The sequence below is a fragment of the Arachis stenosperma genome, chromosome 6 (assembly GCF_014773155.1).
Source record: "Arachis stenosperma cultivar V10309 chromosome 6, arast.V10309.gnm1.PFL2, whole genome shotgun sequence".
NCBI lineage: Eukaryota > Viridiplantae > Streptophyta > Magnoliopsida > Fabales > Fabaceae > Arachis > Arachis stenosperma.
The window spans coordinates 143,595-164,038 of NC_080382.1; the positions used below are offsets into that span (position 1 = coordinate 143,595).

At 37.2% G+C, this 20,444-nt stretch overlaps 2 non-coding genes and 1 pseudogene across 2 annotated transcripts; 2 read left to right on the forward strand and 1 right to left on the reverse strand.

Moving 5' to 3' along the window:
• Positions 1–553: 553 nt before the first annotated feature.
• On the reverse strand, positions 554–661 carry LOC130937771 (small nucleolar RNA R71). The gene has a single exon (XR_009068972.1). It is a non-coding gene; the product is annotated as a small nucleolar RNA R71 (small nucleolar RNA).
• Positions 662–8,328: 7,667 nt separating this feature from the next.
• On the forward strand, positions 8,329–8,436 carry LOC130937521 (small nucleolar RNA R71). Its single transcript, XR_009068736.1, has one exon. It is a non-coding gene; the product is annotated as a small nucleolar RNA R71 (small nucleolar RNA).
• Positions 8,437–9,928: 1,492 nt separating this feature from the next.
• LOC130935621 (threonine--tRNA ligase, mitochondrial 1-like) lies at positions 9,929–19,267 on the forward strand (annotated as a pseudogene).
• The last annotated feature ends 1,177 nt before the right edge of the window (positions 19,268–20,444 follow it).

The window sequence follows — 20,444 nt, forward strand, 5'->3', positions numbered from 1 at the left end:
TCTTCTCTTTCATATGAGCAGGAGCAGAGACAAAGGCATTCTTGTTGAAACTGACCCTGAACCTGAAAGGACCTTGAAGCGAAAGCTAAGAGAAGCTAAGGCACAATTCTCTGTAGAGGACCTGACCGAATTCTTCAAAGAAGAACCCATGGCAGCCGAAAACAACAACAATGCCAACAATGCAAGGAAGGTGCTGGGTGACTTTACTGTACCTACTCCCGACTTCTATGGGAGAAGCATCTCTATCCCTGCCATTGGAGCAAACAACTTTGAGCTTAAGCCTCAATTAGTTTCTCTAATGCAACAGAATTGCAAGTTCCATGGACTTCCATTGGAAGATCCTCATCAGTTTTTAGCTGAGTTCTTGCAAATCTGTGACACAGTCAAGACTAATGGGGTTGACCCTGAGGTCTACAGACTGATGCTATTCCCTTTTGCTGTAAGAGACAGAGCTAGAATATGGTTGGACTCTCAACCTAAAGAAAGCCTGGACTCTTGGGAAAAGCTAGTCAATGCCTTCTTGGCAAAATTCTTTCCACCTCAAAAATTGAGTAAGCTTAGAGTGGAAGTCCAAACCTTCAGACAGAAGGATGGAGAATCCCTCTATGAAGCTTGGGAAAGATACAAACAATTAATCAGAAAATGTCCCTCAGACATGCTTTCTGAATGGAGCATCATAGGTATTTTCTATGATGGTCTCTCTGAACTATCCAAGATGTCTTTGGATAGCTCTGCTGGAGGATCTCTTCACCTGAAGAAGACGCCTACAGAGGCTCAAGAACTCATTGAAATGGTTGCAAATAACCAATTCATGTACACTTCTGAAAGGAATCCTGTGAACAATGGGACAAGTCAGAAGAAAGGAGTTCTTGAGATTGATGCTCTGAATGCCATATTGGCTCAGAACAAGATATTGACTCAACAAGTCAATTTGATTTCTCAAAGTCTGTCTGGAATGCAAAATGCACCAAGCAGTACTAAGGATGCTTCATCTGAGGAAGAAGCCTATGATCCTGAGAACCCTTCAATGGAAGAGGTGAATTACCTAGGAGAACCCTATGGAAACACCTATAATTCTTCATGGAGAAATCACCCAAATTTCTCATGGAAGAATCAAGAGAAACCTCAACAGGGTTTCAACAACAATAATGGTGGAAGAAATAGGTTTAGCAATGGCAAGCCCTTTCCATCATCTTCTCAGCAACAGACAGAGAACTCTAAGCAGAACCCCTCTGACTTAGCAACCATGGTCTCTGATCTAATCAAAACCACTCAAAGTTTCATGACTGAAACAAGGTCCTCCATTAGAAATTTGGAGGCACAAGTGGGACAGCTGAGTAAGAAAATTACTGAACTCCCTCCAAGCACTCTTCCAAGCAATACAGAAGAAAATCCAAAAGGAGAGTGCAAAGCCATAACCATGGCCGAATTTGGAGAGGAAGGAGAGGAAGTGAACGCCACTGAGGAAGACCTCAATGGGCGTGCACTGACCTCCACTGAGTTCCCTAATGAGGAACCATGGGAATCTGAGACTCAAAATGAGACCATAGAGATCCCATTGGACTTACTTCTGCCTTTCATGAGCTCTGATGAGTATTCTTCCTCTGAAGAGGATGAGTATGTCACTGAAGAGCAAGTTGCTAAATACCTTGGAGCAATCATGAAGCTAAATGACAAGTTGTTTGGAAATGAGACTTGGGAGGATGAACCTCCTCTGCTCACCAAAGAACTGGATGACTTGTCTAGGCAGAAATTACCTCAAAAGAGACAAGATCCTGGGAAGTTTTCCATACCTTGTACCATAGGCACCATGACCTTCAAGAAGGCTCTGTGTGACTTAGGGTCAAGTGTAAACCTCATGCCTCTCTCTGTAATGGAGAAGCTAGAGATCTTTGAGGTACAAGCTGCAAGAATCTCACTAGAGATGGCAGATAACTCAAGAAAACAAGCTTATGGACGTGTAGAGAATGTCTTGGTTAAGATTGAAGACCATTACATACCTACTGATTTTATAGTCCTAGAAACTGGGAAGTGCATGGATGAAAACATCATCCTTGGCAGACCCTTCCTAGCCACAGCAAAGGCTGTGATTGATGTTGATGGAGGTGAACTGATCATTCAAGTGAATGAAGAATCCTTTGTGTTTAAGGCTCAAGGATATCCCTCTGTCACCATGGAGAGGAAGCATGAAGAGCTTCTCTCAAATCAGAGACAAACAGAGCCCCCACAGTCAAACTCTAAGTTTGGTGTTGGGAGGCCACAACCAAACTCTAAGTTTGGTGTTGAACCCCCACATTCAAACTCTAAGTTTGGTGTTGGGAGGTTCCAACATTGCTCTGAGTATCTGTGAGGCTCCATGAGAGCCTTCTGTCAAGCTACTGACATTAAAGAAGCGCTTGTTGGGAGGCAACCCAATGATTATATTTTATATATTCTCTTTTGTTATTTTATGTTTTTTGTAGGTTGATGATCATAAGAAGTCACAAAATCAATTGAAAAAGCAAAAACAGAATGAAAAACAGGAAGAAAAACAGCACACCCTGGAGGAAGAACCCACTGGCGTTTAAACGCCAGGGAGGCTAGCAGTTGGGCGTTTAACGCCCAGTCTGGCACCATTTTGGGCGTTTAACGCCAGAAAGGGGCACCAGACTGGCGTTAAACGCCAGAAAAGGGCAAGAACCTGGCGTTAAACGCCAGGAATGGGCACCAGCCCGGCGTTTAACGCCAGAAATGCCTCAAAATGTGATTTTGAGTGGCATTTGGTGCAGGGATAACTTTTCCTTGACACCTCAGGATCTGTGGACCCCACAGGACCCCCACCAACCCCACCACTCTCTCTTTCTTCTTTCTCCATTCACCAATCACCTCAACACCTCTTCCCCAAAAACCCTTAACCTATCAAATCCCATCTTTCTCTTCACCACTCACATCCATCCTTCATAAAACTGGTGCACGAAATTGTGATCACTACAACTTCGCACAACTAACCAGCAAGTGCACTGGGTCGTCCAAGTAATACCTTACGCGAGTAAGGGTCGATCCCACGGAGATTGTTGGTATGAAGCAAGCTATGGTCACCTTGTAAATCTTAGTCAGGCAGACTCAAATGGATATAGATGATGAATAAAACATAAAGATAAAGACAGAGATACTTATGTATATCATTGGTGAGAGCTTCAGATAAGCGTATGAAGATGCCTTCCCTTCCGTCTCTCTGCTTTCCTACTGTCTTCATCCAATCCTTCTTACTCCTTTCCATGGCAAGCTTATGCAAGGGTTTCACCGTTGTCAGTGGCTACCTCCCATCCTCTCAGTGAAAATGTTCCTATGCTCTGTCACAGCATATGGCTAATCAGCTGTCGGTTCTCGGTCAGGCCGGAATAGAATCCATCGATCCTTTTGCGTCTGTCACTAACGCCCCGCCTGCTAGGAGTTTGAAGCACGTCACAGTCATTCAATCATTGAATCCTACTCAGAATACCACAGACAAGGTTAGACCTTCCGGATCCTCTTGAATGCCGCCATCAGTTCTCGCCTATACCACGAAGACTCTGATCTCACGGAATGGCTGGCTCGTTTGTCAGGCGAGCACTCGGTTGTCAGGCGATCAACCATGCATCGTGTATCAGGAATCCAAGAGATAAACACTAAAGCCTTGGTTGCTTGTAGAACAAAAGTGGTTGTCAGTCACCTTGTTCATAAGTGAGAATGATGATGAGTGTCACGGATCATCACATTCATCAAGTTGAAGAACAAGTGATATCTTGGACAAAGAACAAGCGGAATTGAATAGAAGAACAATAGTAATTGCATTAATACTCGAGGTACAGCAGAGCTCCACACCTTAATCTATGGTGTGTAGAAACTCCACCGTTGAAAGTACATAAGAACAAGGTCTAGGCATGGCCGAATGGCCAGCCTCCCAAAGTGATCAAAAGATCTAAAGAAAAAGGTTCCAAAGATCAGAAGATGAAAATACAATAGTAAAAGGTCCTATATATAGAGAACTAGTAGCCTAGGGTGTACAAAGATGAGTAAATGACATAGAAATCCACTTCCGGGCCCACTTGGTGTGTGCTTGGGCTGAGCAATGAAGCATTTTCGTATAGAGACTCTTCTTGGAGTTAAACGCCAGCTTTTATGCCAGTTTGGGCGTTTAACTCCCATTTTGGTGCCAGTTCCGGCGTTTAACGCTGGAATTCCTGAGGGTGACTTTGAACGCCGGTTTGGGCCATCAAATCTTGGGCAAAGTATGGACTATCATATATTGCTGGAAAGCCCAGGATGTCTACTTTCCAACGCCGTTGAGAGCGCGCCAATTGGGCTTCTGTAGCTCCAGAAAATCCACTTCGAGTGCAGGGAGGTCAGAATCCAACAGCATCTGCAGTCCTTTTGAGTCTCTGGATCAGATTTTTGCTCAGAACCTTCAATTTCAGCCAGAAAATACCTGAAATCACAGAAAAACACACAAACTCATAGTAAAGTCCAGAAAAGTGAATTTTAACTAAAAACTAATAAAAATATACTAAGAACTCAACTAAAACTACTAAAAACATACTAAAAACAATGCCAAAAAGCGTATAAATTATCCGCTCATCACAACACCAAACTTAAATTGTTGCTTGTCCTCAAGCAACTGAAAATCAAATAAGATAAAAAGAAGAGAATATACTATAGACTCCAAATTATCAATGAAACTTAGCTCCAAATTAGATGAGCGGGACTAGTAGCTTTTTGCCTCCAAACAGTTTTGGCATCTCACTTTATCCTTTGAAATTCAGAATGATTGGCTTCTTTAGGAACTCAGAATCCAGATAGTGTTATTGATTCTCCTAGTTAAGTATGATGATTCTTGAACACAGCTACTTATTGAGTCTTGGCCGTGGCCCAAAGCACTCTGTCTTCCAGTATTACCACCGGATACATACATGCCACAGACACATAATTGGGTGAACCTTTTCAGATTGTGACTCAGCTTTGCTAAAGTCCCCAATTAGAGGTGTCCAGGGTTCTTAAGCACACTCTTTTTGCCTTGGATCACAACTTTATTTCTTTCGTTTTCTTTCTTTTTCTTTCTTTTTCTTTTTCTCCCTTTTTTTCGTTTTTTTTTGTCTTCACTGCTTTTTCTTGCTTCAAGAATCATTTTTATGATTTTTCAGATCCTTAGCAACATGTCTCCTTTTTCATCATTCTTTCAAGAGCCAACAATTTTAACATTCATGAACAACAAATTCAAAAGACATATGCACTGTTCAAGCATACATTCAGAAAACAAAAAGTATTGTCACCACATCAAACTAATTAAGCTAGTTTTAAAGATGAATTTGAAATCCCGTACTTCTTGTTCTTTTGTGATTAAAAACAGTTTTCATTTAAGAAAGGTGATGGATTCATAGGACATTCATAACTATAAGGCATAGACACTAAGACACTAATGATCATAAGACACAAACATAGACAAACATAAGCATGAAAATTTCGAAAAACAGAAAAATAAAGAACAAGGAGATTAAAGAACGGGTCCACCTTAGTGATGGCGGCTTGTTCTTCCTCTTGAAGGTCTTATGGAGCGCTTGAGCTCCTCAATGTCTCTTCCTTGTCTTTGTTGCTCCTCTCTCATGATGAGAGGGGTCTCTTGTTTGTTCCATCCTTTTCTTAGTGATGGGCTTGAGGTCATGCCTTCTCAGTTGAACCGGCTTCCCTCTTGAATTTCTCTTCCATTGGGCGTCCTCTTCACAGATATCTATGAGGACTTGGTCCAACCTTTTGATCAAAGTTGACCCTTCTTCATGGCCACAACTTCATAGAAGTGGTCTTGATGCACCCTTGAGATGAATCTCTCCATCTCTCATGACTCGGAGGTGGAAGCATTTGCCTTCCCTTTCCTCTTTCTAGAGGTTTCTCCGGCCTTGGATGCCATAAATGGTTATGGAAAAACAAAAAGCAATGCTTTTACCACACCAAACTTAAAAGGTTTGCTCGTCCTCGAGCAAAAGAAAAAAGAAGAGAGTAGAAGAAGAAGAAATGGAGGAGAGGGAGATGGCTTTGTGGTTCGGCCATAAGGGGAAGAAGTGGTGTTTTATGAAGGATGGATGTGAGTGGTGAAGAGAAAGATGGGATTTGATAGGTTAAGGGTTTTTGGGGAAGAGGTGTTGAGGTGATTGGTGAATGGGGAAAGAAGAAAGAGAGAGTGGTGGGGTTGGTGGGGGTCCTGTGGAGTCCACAGATCCTGAGGTGTCAAGGAAAAGTCATCACTGCACCAAATGGCACTCAAAATCACATTTTGAGGCATTTCTGGCGTTAAACGCTGGGCTGGTGCCCATTCTTGGCGTTTAACGCCAGTCTGGTGCCCCTTTCTGGCGTTAAACGCCCAGAATGGTGCCAGACTGGGCGTTAAACGCCCAACTGCTAGTCTCACTGGCGTTTAAACGCCAGTGAGTTCTTCCTCCAGGGTGTGCTGTTTTTCTTCCTGTTTTTCATTCTGTTTTTGCTTTTTCAATGGATTTTGTGACTTCTTATGATCATCAACCTACAAAAAATATAAAATAACAAAAGAAAATATATAAAATATAATCATTGGGTTGCCTCCCAACAAGCGCTTCTTTAATGTCAGTAGCTTGACAGAGGACTCTCATGGAGCCTCACAGATACTCAGAGCAATGTTGGAACCTCCCAACACCAAACTTTAGAGTTTGAATGTGGGGGTTCAACACCAAACTTAGAGTTTGGTTGTGGCCTCCCAACACCAAACTTAGAGTTTGACTGTGGGGGCTCTGTTTGTCTCTGATTTGAGAGAAGCTCTTTATGCTTCTTCTCCATGATGACAGAGGGGTATCCTTGAGCCTTAAACACAAAGGATTCTTCATTCACTTGAATGATCAGTTCACCTCCATCAACATCAATCACAGCCTTTGCTGTGGCTAGGAAGGGTCTGCCAAGGATGATGTTTTCATCCATGCACTTCCCAGTTTCTAGGACTATGAAATCAGTAGGGATGTAATGGTCTTCAATCTTCACCAGAACATCCTCTACAAGTCCATGAGCTTGTTTTCTTGAGTTGTCTGCCATCTCTAGTGAGATCCTTGCAGCTTGCACCTCAAAGATCCCTAGCTTCTCCATTACAGAGAGAGGCATGAGGCTTACACTTGACCCTAAGCCACACAGAGCCTTCTTGAAGGTCATGGTGCCTATGGTACAAGGTATTGAAAACTTCCCAGGATCTTGTTTCTTTTGAGGTAATTTCTGCCTAGACAAGTCATCCAGTTCTTTGGTGAGCAAAGGAGGTTCATCCTCCCAAGTCTCATTTCCAAATAACTTGTCATTTAGCTTCATGATTGCTCCAAGGTATTTAGCAACTTGCTCTTCAGTGACATACTCATCCTCTTCAGAGGAAGAATACTCATCAGAGCTCATGAAAGGCAGAAGTAAATCCAATGGAATCTCTATGGTCTCATTTTGAGCCTCAGATTCCCATGGTTCCTCATTAGGGAACTCAGTGGAGGTCAGTGCACGCCCATTGAGGTCTTCCTCAGTGGCGTTCACTGCCTCTTCCTCCTCTCCAAATTCGGCCATGTTGATGGCCTTGCACTCTCCTTTTGGATTTTCTTCTGTATTGCTTGGAAGAGTACTAGGAGGGAGTTCATTAACTTTCTTGCTCAGCTGTCCCACTTGTGCCTCCAAATTTCTAATGGAGGACTTTGTTTCAGTCATGAAACTTTGAGTGGTTTTGATTAGATCAGAGACCATGGTTGCTAAGTCAGAGGGGTTCTGCTTAGAATTCTCTGTCTGTTGCTGAGAAGATGATGGAAAAGGCTTGCCATTGCTAAACCTGTTTCTTCCACCATTATTGTTGAAACCTTGTTGAGGTCTCTCTTGATTCTTCCATGAGAAATTTGGGTGATTTCTCCATGAAGAATTATAGGTGTTTCCATAGGGTTCTCCTAGGTAATTCACCTCTTCCATTGAAGGGTTCTCAGGATCATAAGCTTCTTCTTTAGATGAAGCATCTTTAGTACTGCTTGGTGCATTTTGCATTCCAGACAGACTTTGAGAAATCAAATTGACTTATTGAGTCAATATTTTATTCTGAGCCAGAATGGCATTCAGAGTATCAATCTCAAGAACGTCTTTCTCCTGACTTGTCCCATTGTTCACAGGATTCCTTTCAGAAGTGTACATGAATTGGTTATTTGCAACCATTTCAATGAGCTCTTGAGCTTCTGTAGGCGTCTTCTTCAGATGAAGAGATCCTCCAGCAGAGCTATCCAAGGACATCTTGGATAGTTCAGACAGACCATCATAGAAAATACCTATGATGCTCCATTCAGAAAGCATGTCTGAAGGACATTTTCTGATCAATTGTTTGTATCTTTCCCAAGCTTCATAGAGGGATTCACCATCCTTCTGTCTGAAGGTCTGGACTTCCACTCTAAGCTTACTCAATTTTTGAGGTGGAAAGAACTTTGCCAAGAAGGCATTGACTAGCTTTTCCCAAGAGTCCAGGCTTTCTTTAGGTTGAGAGTCCAACCATATTCTAGCTCTGTCTCTTACAGCAAAAGGGAATAGCATCAGTCTGTAGACCTCAGGGTCAACCCCATTAGTCTTGACTGTGTCACAGATTTGCAAGAACTCAGCTAAAAACTGATGAGGATCTTCCAATGGAAGTCCATGGAACTTGCAATTCTGTTGCATTAGAGAAACTAATTGAGGCTTAAGCTCAAAGTTGTTTGCTCCAATGGCAGGGATAGAGATGCTTCTCCCATAGAAGTCGGGAGTAGGTGCAGTAAAGTCACCCAGCACCTTCCTTGCATTGTTGGTATTGTTGTTGTTTTCGGCTGCCATGGGTTCTTCTTCTTTGAAGATTCTTGTCAGGTCTTCTATAGAGAATTGTGCTTTAGCTTCTCTTAGCTTTCGTTTCAAGGTCCTTTCAGGTTCAGGGTCAGCTTCAACAAGAATGCTTTTGTCTTTGTTCCTGCTCATATAAAAGAGAAGAGAACAAGAAAATATGGAATCCTCTATGTCACAGTATAGAGATTCCTTGAGGTGTCAGAGGAAAAGAAAAATGGAAGACAGAGGTAGAAAATTCGAACTTATCAAAGAAGATAGAGTTCGAATTTTGCATTAAGGAATAGTGTTAGTCCATAAATAGAAGGATGTGAGAAGAAGGGAAGTAATTTTCGAAAATTAAGTAAAAGATTTTGAAAACATTTTGAAAAACACTAATTGATTTTCGAAAACAAAAGTGGGAAAGAAGTAAAGTGATTTTTGAAAAAGATTTTGAAATTAGAAATTAAAAAGATTTGATTGAAAACTATTTTGAAAAAGATATGATTAAAAAGATTTGATTGAAAAGTTATGGTTTTAAAAAAAAATATGATTGAAAAGATATGATTTGAAAACAATTTTAAAAAGATATGATTTGAAAACAATTTTAAAAGATATGATTTTAAAAATACGGATACATAATAGTTTTTTCGCATATAAGTAAAATCTACTAATATAGAATAAAAAAAATTATTTCATCTATCAAAAATAGAATAATTTATTAAAAATAGAATAATCTAAAAATATTTAGAAATATCTAGAAGTATTTAGAAATGCTCTGCCATAACCCTTCCTTTTAAGAGAAAAACCCAAGTCAGCCCCTGACAATTACCTTGAAAGACAGCAAGGCTCCTGACAAAAAAAATCCCAATCCAGCCCCTGACAAAAAAAAATCTCAACCCAACCCCTGACAATTACTATAAAAGAACAACGAGATTTTTGTGCCAAAAAAAAATTATTGTTATTTTTTTTGACACATAGACTAATCAGTCTCAAAAAAAATTATCAGAAACCGAATTGGATGTTTTTTTTTGGAACCTCATGGGCTATTCACTCTTCTTTTAACTAGGTATTGAAAAGAAGAGTTCTAAATTGTAAAGAAGATTTTGTCAGTTTCTGAGTTTGTAAAGTAGAGAGTTCTGAGTTTCTGACTGCAGGTATTGAAAATGCTCAGCCGCTACGCTATCCACAATCTCCGCCGTAACGGTTTCGTTTACTCCACCGTAACCGCCATGGTGCCCCACCCCAAGGACGATGACTATACAGACGCCGCCATTCCGAAGCTTATCAGGATGTTCGAGTCCCGTCGTTTCTTTTATTCCACCGTAACCGCCATGGTGCCCCACCCCAAGGACGATGACTATAGGGACGCCGCAATTCCGAAGCTTATTAGGATGTTCGAGTCCCGTCGTTTCTTTTATTCCACCGTAACCGCCATGGTGCCCCACCCCAAGGACGATTATTTGAACGCCGCCATTCCGAAGCGTATCAAGATGTTCGAGTCCATCCAGGCCGAGCAGAAAACCCAGCGCCTCTCACTGTCGCCGGATCCAATCAAGGTCACACTTCCCGACGGCACGGTCAAGGACGCCGCCAAGTGGCAAACGACGCCGTTCGATGTGGCGAAAGAGATTTCGAAGAACCTCGCCAACAACGCACTCATCGCGAGGGTCAATGGCGTGCTATGGGACATGGCCAGGCCTCTCGAGCAGGATTGCGAACTCAGGATCTACAAGTTCGAAGACGACGAAGGCCGAGACACTTTCTAGCACTCTAGTGCTCTCATTCTTGGCCAGGTACTAACCGTTTTCTTCAATTCGGAACGTTTTTCGATTTTATTTCTTTATTATTCTGTTTGATTTTGGAGTTGATGGTGAAAATGACGGTGGTTTTCTCTTTGCAGTCGCTTGAGATGGAGTACGGATGCAAGCTCTGCATTGGGCTTTGTACTACAAGAGGAGAGGTGAATTGTTTCTTTCTACTTGGATAAACTTGGTTTAGGATTCAAAATATGTAGTTTTCTCGAGAGAAATTTCATTATTGCCAATCATGCTGTTTGTGTTGTTACACTGAGTAATGATATAGCAGCGTCCAAAAACTCGGAAACATGTTCCTGCATACTAAGGGTTTGTTTGGGTGAGCTTTTAAAAAAAAGATTTTTTTTTGAGTTATGTTTTTTTAAAAGATCTTATAGAGAAGTAAAAGTAATTTTATGTTTGGATATCTCATCTAAAAAGGTCTTTTTATCTATCAATTATGTTTGGGTATAACAATATAAAAGTACTTTTTTGTTTATTTATTATATGAAAAACATCTTTTTTTTAAGGAAAAAAGATCTTTTTTTGTAAATTATAGCTTCTCAAAAAAGATCTTTTTTTGATTTTACTAGTGCTTTTACTTTTACTACTAGAAATTTGCCAAACACGTTAAAAAATAAAAAAAGATCTTTTTTCAATGAAAAAAGATCTTTTTTTAACAAAATAATGGCGCCCAAACATGCACTAAATAGAGTAAAAAAGGGTAGATACTTCTAATGCCTTGAAATCTTAAACAGCAATCATCTTCAACTCGTTCTATTTAGTAAGTAGATGCATGCTTAGGAGGATAGATCATTTCTCTGGTTTTATTATTTTGTTGCAAGATAAATAGTATGGATGAGAATGTGGATGTTGTTGCAGGGTTTCTATTATGATGCGTTTTATGGTGACTTGGGATTGAATGATGATCATTTCAAGCAAATTGAGGCTCGGGCGTTGAAGGCAGTTGGGGTATTTCTCATCCTTCTTTTCTCTGTGTGTTTGTGTGTGCTTATTTATAGAGTTGTTTCTTGTTACTTTGTGTGTTTGTAATCAATAGCCAATAGTTGTTGACAATTTTTGTAATAATGTACTGAATGGTATCTCAAAATTTCTGTGGGTTTGAGAATATTTGTAGTCTGCCAGTCTGGTATTCACAAAAGATTTTAGATTTCAACCCTGTAAATGAGAATTCTTCAGCTGGTTGTTAGTTGGCTATTCCTTTTTATCAGTATGCTAAATTGCTAATGCAAAGTTTTTGGATTTTTTTGAGTGTTATTGCTCAGTATGATAAGTTTGTAGTTCCCTTAATATATATGATGGTTGATGAGCATTATGCTTACAGGAAAAACAACCTTTTGAGCGCATTGAAGTAACACGTGATCAAGCACTTGAGATGTTTTCAGATAATGAGTTCAAGGCAAGCATAGCAGTGTGTAGTAGCCCTGTTATCTTTTGCCCACATTAGCATATTGATCTGAACAACACATTGCCTATTTTGTTTCTTCCGTAGCCTATGATATCACAATCTGTTGCTTATGCTATGTTCTTGCTATTGTCATCAGGTTGAAATTATCAATGATTTGCCTGCTGATAAAACCATCACAGTATACAGATGTGGTTCACTAGTAGATCTGTCTCGTGGACCACATATACCCAATAATTCCTTTGTTAAGGCAATTGCCTGTTTGAAGGTATTTATTTAAATTTTGTTTATGGATATGTGTTTGGCAAAGTTTGATTTATTTGGAGACATGTGTTAATCACAAGTAGTTTTGTTATTGGTGGTTTTGCAAATCTAGGCTTCTTCAGCATATTGGAGGGGGAACAAAGCTCGGCCTACTTGTTTGAAGGTATTTATTTAAATTTTGTTTATGGATATGTGTTTGGCAAAGTTTGATTTATTTGGAGACATGTGTTAATCACAAGTAGTTTTGTTATTGGTGGTTTTGCAAATCTAGGCTTCTTCAGCATATTGGAGGGGGAACAAAGCTCGGCCTACTTTACAAAGAGTTTATGGCATATCTTATCCTGATCAGGAGAGTTTAAAGGTGATCTTCATTTCTTTACTAATTTCTTTGGAATAGAATATCCAGCTGTAAACTGAGCTGTGGCAGATTGAATGATCAGTTTCCATACCTTGTGAAATATTACTGAATAACCAACTAATAGCTGCTAATGGCCTGCTATTCTAGATGCTCATTTTATGTTTGAAATTATGTGTACTGCTACAGAAATAGTAAAATATTGCCTGCCAGTAATCCGACGAATAAAAAAGAATATAGATTATCTATTACCAATCTTGATGTTATGATTTTATATCTTGAAATTATAATTCTGTTCCAGGAATATTTGCTTAAGCTGGAGGAGGCTAAAAAGTATGATTACAGGAATTTCGGAGTGGAACAGGAGCTTATTTCTCATCATGAATCGAGGTATAAAAGGGTGTAATTACTGTCTTTTTGCAGCTCTTAGTAAGCTTCGTTTTCTGATGCATCACAATTCATCTTTTTTTATGCCAGCCCAAGAGGCTGGTTTTTCCTTCCACGTGGTGCATTGGTATACGGGGAATTGATGAATTTCATTAGCAGTCAATACGAAGTCGGGCTATGAAGAGGTTAAACATTGGCGTAAAGTTTCTTGATATGGAGAAAAGTGATTTTTTATTCAAACACTTAATACTTTCAATCATCAGGTCATAACTCCAGATCTATTTGAGATGGATCTCTGGGTGCGATCTAGTCTTGCTGCAAATTATAAAGAGAACATGTTTCTGTTGGAGGTATATTTTTATGTGTGCAAGACTGTGTGTTGGAGGACTCGTCTGTCTGCCTATGATATTTTTTTTTTTTTTTGCTTTGATGTATCTGGTTACTCATTTCTCAGGTTATTTTATTTTACTTTTTAAATTATTGTTGATCTGTAGGTATGAAACTAATAAATGAGTTTACATAGTATCTTTTTAGTATTATTGGTATTCACAGTACCTTCTGTGCTTTGAATCATGCATGTATTTTTGAAAGCAATCAAGCTATCTATCCAAACTATATCATCTTTGATCTGTTCTAGATTAAAAAGCACAAATTTGGGCTGAAAGCAATGTGGCGCTGCTCGGTCTTCAAGCATAGAGCTCGCTCGTACAGTGGTAAGTACCAATTATTTTGACATTTATGTCCTTAGGTAGCATCTCCTATATATGCTTACTTGGTGTGGTTGGGGTATTCAAGATTTTAACATTTGAGTTTAGGATAATAAAGAAAGTATGTTTTTGTGGTCTGATATATAATAGACAAATTGGTACATGGTTGAGTCTACAATGTTCAAAGTGGACATAATGAAGAACTAAGTTAAAATCTATATGTGTAATTTCATCTCACAATTATTTAATGGTTCTGCAGAACTTCCTCTTCGCATGGCTGAGTTTGGGCCTGGGGGCTTGTATAGAAATGAGGCTAGTGATGATTTGAGTGAGTTGAAGCATCGTAGGATATTTGAGAAGGTATGTTCTTCCCCCAGCTGCTAAAACCAAACAGAGACATTAAATGCAAAGTTAATACAAGGGATTTAACTCACTCTTTTAAAACATTGCTTTATTTATTTTTGTATTTTAAACCTAGTTATTTCCAAATAAAGTTTAGTTGCTGCCTTTCTTTTCTTTCTATTCCAAATAATGTCGAGGTAGGCATAGATTCTTGTGATTCACAGAAGATCCTTTCAATTTATAGGCATATGCACTGCAAATTCCAAGTATGGAAATTCCTTACAAGAGATTTGAAGTACATGTTTGAGTTGCAATTTTTATTTTTGTTTTTTATTTTATTTTTAGTTTACATTTAGTGCAGAAGCATAGTAAGGTCCCTTGAGTTGGAGACATTAGCTTTCTGAAACAAACCAGTTATTAGGGGTTTTGAAATTCCCTTCAGACACCTGGGCTCATATTAATGTTCATATAGTCATAGTTGTAAAAACATCATAAAAATTTGTTGCAGCAAGGCAGCTGATGGTTTTTGTTCATTTTTCCAATTATGAAATAATTGCAGCTCTAGTAACATTGCAAATTAGTTATCTAGATCAATTACAGTGTTTTTAGTTCTGATTTCTGCTCTGTTTGAGGTCCTATGTTGTTAACAGCATTTCCTTAAAATATTGCACAGGATGATGCACATATTTTTTGCAGGGAGTCTCAGGTGAGTTGATCTTCAAATTTGTGAACAAGAAATTTTTCTCTTTTGAGTTGAGGGTGGAATTATTAATATGATTCAATTTACAGATAAAGGATGAAGTTAGAGAAGCCTTGAAGTTCATCGATTATGTCTATGAAATATTTGGTTTCACATACGATCTCAAGCTTTCAACAGTATGCTCTTTATTGTTCTTAATGTGCTTACATGCCTCTTTTGTTGTTTTCAAACAACCTATTTAGGCTGTTGGTACACCTGTAGGTTTGGTTTATAGAACTCCATTAATTCTGGCAAGATAAAATTGTAATTTTAAATTTTAATGGTGATTCTTCTTCTTTCGTTCTTTCTTGTTGATAAGTTTTATGTAATCAAGATTAAAAATATACAAAATCTCAGATGAACGACCTCCATATTTCCTGATAGTGTTAAAGCTTCATTGGAAACATCATTAGGTTCAAACCCCATGTATTTTTCTACCTTGATGGCATGTTCTCTACCTGCCAAAGATGTTTTATCTATGTTGCACTTTTCCGGTCAATAGTTGGGTCTCTGGATGTGATTCCAAATTTCCAATTGAATGTTATATGCGACAAAAAAGTGCCTTTAAAACTTAAAGGTAAATTCTATCGCACCGCTATAAGACCGGTTATGCTGTATGGTACGGAGTGTTGGGCGGCTAAAGGGGAGCACGAACATAAGCTGAGTGTGGCAGAGATGAAGATGTTGAGATGGATGAGTGGTCATACGCGATTGGATAAAATAAGGAATGAAGATATAAGGGAGAGAGTTGGAGTAGCACCCATTGTGGAAAAGATGGTTGAATCGCGTCTCAGTTGGTTTGGACATGTGAGAAGAAGACCGATAGAACATCTAGTCAGGAGGGTGGATGAGATGGAAGATGGACAAAGGGCGAAAGGCAGAGGAAGACCTAAGAAGACCATCCATGAGGTGGTCAAAGACCTAAGAAGACCATCCATGAGGTGGTCAAACGAGATCTACATGTAAACGGTCTCTCTGTAGACATGATACATGACAGAGCACAATGGCGTCGTTTGATTCATGTAGCCGACCCCACTTAGTGGGACAAGGCTTTGTTGTTGTTGTAATGAAGTTGGCAATTTGCTAGTTACTTTATGTTGGGCTTCATGATTAAATTCCTTGCAGCATTGGTTCTCATGTGAATTCCTTTTACAAACTTTGTTTTCCTTTCTTTGTTTTCTGGTTCTCATCCAAGAAAAGAAGTTTTTTTAATCTGTACTGTTGTTGTTCTCTCTGCACATGGTAACATCGATCTTATTATTTGTCTATTTATCATCCTCTGCATGTGTTGAATACTTGAGTAGAAGAGGCCAGAGAATTCCTTCGGAGAAACAGCAACATGGGAGAAAGCTGAAAGTGCCCTTAAGGAAGCTCTGGATGAATTTGGGAAGCCTTGGCAGGTAATTATATCATCATTTTTATGATTTCAAGAAGTCTTTAATTTCTATTATTAAGTTCATAATGTTGCTTTGATCATATGGTATGGCTATAATTCTGATTACAATTGATTCAGAATGGGCAATCAGCAGTCCCTATTGTATAAAAGTTGATGAATATGATTGTGATTACATGTTTACCTGCTACATTTTATTTTTCTTGACTATAGAATGTATCATTCACTTGTAAACCATGATCTTTGTGTTTATTTCTGAATAATTCCTTTGCAGCTGAATGAAGGGGATGGTGCATTCTATGGACCAAAGATTGATATCAAAGTATCTGATGCATTGAGTAGGAAATTTCAGTGTGCAACTTTGCAGGTTTATATCGTAACTTGATTTACATTCTCACCTGAGTAAGCTTTGGATAACTTAACTGGTAGTTTGCTGTGTTTGCTTGCAGCTTAATTTCCAACTACCTAATTGTTTTAAGTTGGAATACTTGGCTGAGGATGAAGCTAAGATTGAGAGGCCTGTCATGATACACATGGCCATTCTAGGATCTGTTAAGCGCATGTTTAACATACTTTTAGGGCACTACAAGGGTAAATGGCCCTTCTGGCTAAGTCCTCGTCAAGCAATTGTTTGCCCTGTGTCGAAGAAATCACAAGCTTATGCAAAGAAGGTACATTACTTCTAGGTTCTATTTGTTGTAAATTTATCACATAAAATGAGTGGGATGATGTGTACTGGATATATCATGGGATAACACTATTGGGAATTATAATTCTGTGGCATCCTATGTTAGTAATATATAAAGCTGTTATAACATTGATGATCTTCATGTTTTCTTAAATACTACGAGCTTCTCTGCATATGGTTAAAATTGAATCAATTAGTTAGCTTTGCATTATTCTCTTCTTACTTTTCATTGGGACACTTGTAATTTATGGCTTGTAAAACAAGTTGTTCATTTATTAGATAAAATTTTCTCGTGCTGCAATTTGATAGGTGAAAGATGAAATCTACAGCAAAGGGTTTCTTGTTGATGCTGATTTAAGATATAGGAAAATTGAAAAGAAGGTAACGAAATCATCCTGAATTGATACTTTGGCTATAGTCCAATGTTTCATTCATTTGATATGACAATAATGCTAACATTGTTTTGATCTACTGCGCGATGAAATGTTTACAGCTAAGTTTTATTGTGTTCAACATGAATTCCTTTTACAAAAATTATTGTGTACAACATATTGAGAAACCAAGTTTTCAATTCTTAGTACTTAGTATTAATTTTTCCCCATTGACCTGAAAGCTTAGCCAAATACATCTATATGTGAGCTGGGTGTATTTAATGTTATTGGTATCTTTGTGTGGTATGTTTACACTTCTTTAATCTTGCAAAAACATCTATATGTTCTGAATTTTTAATCGGAGGCCAATCGTATTAAATGAAAAGTAAACTTTTACTTCTATTTAATTTGTTCTGACTTTTTTATGACTAATCTCTTAGCCAAATAAATGTCTTAATTGAAAGTTATGCCAAGCTGCAGGTGCGAGACGCTCAGCTAGCACAGTACAACTACATCTTGGTTGTTGGAGAGCAGGAAGCAGAAACTGGACAGGTGCTTCTTATTTACGCTTTGTGATAAATAAATTGCTAGTCTAATTCAAGTTTTACTCTTAGCCAATCTTCTAGCTACGTTCCCAGAACCCGACTAAGGTGTCTTCATATGCATTTCATTGTGTTTTTACCCAATGCTGTTGTTGAGCCTAATTTTAGCTGAAGTCTTTACAAATTGGCTAATTGTAGCGAGAGAACGATTAAAATCTAGATCCTCCTATTAATCCTTCTAATTGCGAGAAATTACTGCATGCTCCCTGAGAACATATATTTTGTGCTTCAGGAACATGCACCACTAATTTTAGATTTATATAAACAACTTTTAAAATATTATAAATTGAAATTAGTGATTATGCATGTTCTTGGAGGTGAATTGAATGTGTCCCGGTAGTATGCTATCCAAAGAAAATGTTCAATCTTGTATAAAAGGGATAAAAAGGTCCCTAACCATTCATTGCATGGACGCACATTTTTTAACCAAAATTAAATACTTATATATAGTTTTTTGGTTGTTGGAACACAGGGTACTTCTATTAGTCAATAGAACGACTTATGTCACTCTTTTTTCAGTGGTCAAAGTCCTATAAGTACTTAATTTTGCTTAGAAATTTATGTCTTCACAAAAACATGGTCAGGGATTTAATATCTTTAGAATATACAGACCATTTAATAGTTTCCTTGATTAGCATTAGGGAGGAAAGTAAGGAAGGGATGCTTTAGGACTTGCCAGATAACGGTCGAGCCTGAATGGTTAGACGTTTAGTTTGGCCAATTGTTGGATACTTAAGTCATGCAAAAATACATGACAACACTAAGATGCTTGTGCTAGACTTCAATTTGTTGGATTACTCTTTCAGTTAAGGGTTTTCTATCAAAAAGCAATTTTCCTTAAGGTATGTTTGCAGGGCGGTAAAAATGGGGTGAAAAATTTCGTGTATGAACTCTCTTAAATTCGATCCCTGAACTTTCTTACCATATTTTTTTCTCCCAACCAACCCTTACCTTATTTCTTTCATTTTTTTTTTTGGTTTATATAAAATAGGCTTCTGATTGTGTGTTGCTATCTTTCCTTCAATCTATTAACTTCCTTGTGGAAAACCTAAAACCTTACTTTTCCAGGTGAGCGTGCGGGTAAGAGATAAGGTGGATGTTACCACTATGAGTATCGAGGGCTTGCTCGAACGGTTCAGCGAAGATGCAAAAAATTTTCGTTGAGCTACCTTTAGTAACATGAATATTGCTTTCACTTATCAGCTAAATTTGTTAAGGGTGGTCCTCCATGCCATTAGTAACATGTACAGTACTACGTCTACATGGTACTTTTAGTGTGTGTTTGGATTTCAGTTTGCAAACGAGAGTTTGTATAAAAGTGATTTTGCAAACTTGTTTTTGATGAAAAGTAAGTTTGTGTTAACGTGATTTATGTTTGGCAATTTTTATATCAAAATTGATTATAGTAAAATAAATGTTGTTTGGATTATACTATTCAAAATCACTTTTAGATGAAAAATTACTAAAAGAGACATCAATTAAAATAATTTTTTATATTATTCTATTATTTTAAATATTTAAATAGCTCTTATTAATTCATTTTATAATAAAGTTAATATTTACTTATTAATTCATTGTTATTCATTATTCTATTAAAAAAAATATAAATTATATATATATATATATATATATATATATATAAGAGTATTTAATCAAATATGTTACCTTTTTATACCATACTCTCAATAATTTTATTCTTATAAGATTTTTTTGACATTCAACAATAAAATATAATATATAAAAATTATAATTATAAATTTTACCTAGTCGAATAAAAAATAAAAAAATTCAGCCAAAACAAAAATAAAGTATAATAAAATATAAAACCAGAATTCATGTAAATAAAAAACGATAAAAATTTTATAAAACCAACAATATATATCATATGAATAAAAGAAATATAATAAAAGAGAAAAACATAAAATTCATATGAACAATATATATCAACAATATATATCATATAAAACCAACAATATAAATACAGGGCATTAAAAACAAGAAAAATAAAATTCATGTGAACAAGAAATAAAAAAATATCATAAAAAAATTAATAACATATCTGAGAGATAAGAGATTATAACACTGAAAAACAATATAAAAAAGGTCGATAATAAAAATAAGTAAAAAATAAAAAAGAACAAAGTCAAATACAAATAAAAAAGACACCTTACATATTAAACATAAAGAACAGTAAAGGATAAAAAAAATTCATATAAACTAAAAAATAATAAGAAATAAAAATATAAAAGAGAGTACTATACATTTTATAATGTTAAACAAAAAAAAATTTATAATTTATTTTAGTTCTGTGAGTACTCTTTAATTTAATATATTTTGGATTATAAATTTTTATTATTTATGACTCTTTTATTACTTATAATTACTATATAATAAAAACAAATAAAGTACAATAAAAATAAAAAACAAAAACACAAAAAAATCATACAAACATAGTATATAATAATTACAACCAACAATATATATCATATGAACAAAAAAATTATAATAAAAAGTAAATAAAATTTATATGAATATAATCAAATAAAAAAAT